Source organism: Babylonia areolata, chromosome 12 (assembly GCF_041734735.1).
Source record: "Babylonia areolata isolate BAREFJ2019XMU chromosome 12, ASM4173473v1, whole genome shotgun sequence".
Taxonomy (NCBI): Eukaryota; Metazoa; Mollusca; class Gastropoda; order Neogastropoda; family Buccinidae; genus Babylonia; species Babylonia areolata.
In genome coordinates, this window is record NC_134887.1 from 37,081,179 (window position 1) to 37,083,330 (window position 2,152).

The window sequence follows — 2,152 nt, forward strand, 5'->3', positions numbered from 1 at the left end:
ACAAAACTTAAATCAATCATTTTCTATTTGTAACACACACACACACACACACACACACACACACACACACACACACACACACACACACACACACACACACACACACTGGCCTCAGCAACACCTTCGGATCACCAGAGGAAGTGAGCAGACTGTTCTAGAGACAACTGACATGATTCTGACTGGTGCTGTTCCATCTCCTTCTTCTTCTTCTTCTTCTTCTTCTTCTTCCGTTACACGGCCAACATCGACTTCCCGATGACTCTGTCGTGGTTCATGCGTGCTGGGTATTTTCATGTCTCCATAACCCACCGAACACTGACATGGGTTACAGGATCTTTAACGTGCGTATTTGATCTTCTGCGTGCGTATAGTACACACACACGAAGGGGGTTCAGGCACTAGCAGATCTGCACATATGTTGACCTGGGAGATCGGAAAAATCTCCACCCTTTACCCACCAGGCGCTGTTACCGTGATTCGAACCCCGGACCCTCAGATTGACAGTCCAACGCTTTAACCACTCGGCTATTGCGTCCTAGAGCAACACTCACCAGCGCTCTGCCTCAGATTACTCTGGAGCATTTTTACCGAACCCGAGAATACTTGAGACTCATCAAGACCTCAGCTGGCCAAGCTGGTTTTTGATAGAACAACAGCGCAACAGATCATTTTATTTTACTTTTTTTATCATTAATTCAGAAAAGATTCGTTATTCAGGGAAAGTTGCTTCGTGCTTGAAGCCTCCGTGGCCTAATGGATAAGGCATCGGCCTCCTAAACGCCAGATCGGCTAGAATGTGTGCCAGCCGGGGATTGCGGGTTCGAGTCCCGTCGGAGGTGGGTTTTTTGGTTTGTTTTTTTTCTTTCTTTCTTTTTTTTTTCTTTTTGTCCGAACGCAGTGACGCCTCCTTCAGTAACTGAACTTAACTGAACTTTCATAAATTAAAAAAAAGCGTTCGATTTGGTTGATAGGTGCCATTTGTGGTCAATCCTCTGAAAAAAATGGTGTCAATGGTAAAATGTGCGAAGGAATTCAAAGTATGTACAACATCGTCAAGGCCAGAGTTCGCACAGATGGTGAACTCAATGTGTTTATATGCCCTTAAGGACTGAAACAAGGAGAAAATTGTAGTCCTGTTTTATTTTCACTTTTTATTAAAATATGACCTAGCACATGATTTTTTGTCTTTAAAAAAAACACAAAAAACCCACACACACACATACGGTATAATGATAACACCTGAACAAATGCAAGTTATGATTTTGCTCTTTGCTGATGATGTTATTTTAGTGCCATATACTGTTCTTGGTTTCCAGCAGCAGCTGAACATCTTAAGTGCCAGACTGAGTGAGCGTCTCTCCCAGAGTGGAGACCGCCACCACGTCCCTCAAACAACAGCCCCCCCCCACCCCCCCCCCCCCCACCCCTATGAATCTGCCGACACTGCAGACATTGACAGGACTCACCCCAAGCACGGAAGTGAAGTGGTATCGAATCTAAAATGATTGTCTATAGAAAGGGTGGCCATCTTTCTGCAAGAAAAAAAAAAAACCCGGGGTTCACAATGGAATATAACTGGAAAATGTAAACCAGTATAGATATTTAGATGTAGTTTTTTCAACAGGTTTATCCTTTTCCTATGCACTTTAGGACATGGCAGCTAGGGTGTGTGTGGGGGGGAGGGGGGGGGGCGGAGTTGGGGGGTTGGTATCTTACGACTACTCTGGTCACTGGGTAACCAATCACTTCAACTGTTTTTCAAGCTTTTCGATTGCCAAACAAGCCCATATCAACGTATGGTTCTGAGGTATGGGGTCTACTAGCTGACTACTCTATCATCGAACGCCTTCATTTATTTGCAATCAAAAGTTGACTGAACATGAGTGTCCGGAAACCAAACGCATTAGTTTATGGGGGAAAAAAACAAAAAAAACTGGGAGATTCCACACACACACACACACACACACACACACACACACACACACACACTTTTTTTTTTTTTTTTTTTTTTTTTTTTTGCTGCCCCATCATCCGCACCATTTCAGTAGCATTACTCCCACACCGCCACAGTTCCAGCGTCGGCAGTCCGCAGGGAACCATCGATGTTAGGTCGCCAGGAGGCCACACACCAGAGGAGACCCTGCACTGCTGC

General features: G+C 44.8%; 1 non-coding gene across 1 annotated transcript; it reads left to right on the forward strand.

The window, feature by feature from the left end:
• Window positions 1–739: 739 nt before the first annotated feature.
• Window positions 740–839, forward strand: Trnar-ccu (transfer RNA arginine (anticodon CCU)). Its single transcript has 2 exons — window positions 740–776; window positions 804–839. It is a non-coding gene; the product is annotated as a tRNA-Arg (tRNA).
• The last annotated feature ends 1,313 nt before the right edge of the window (window positions 840–2,152 follow it).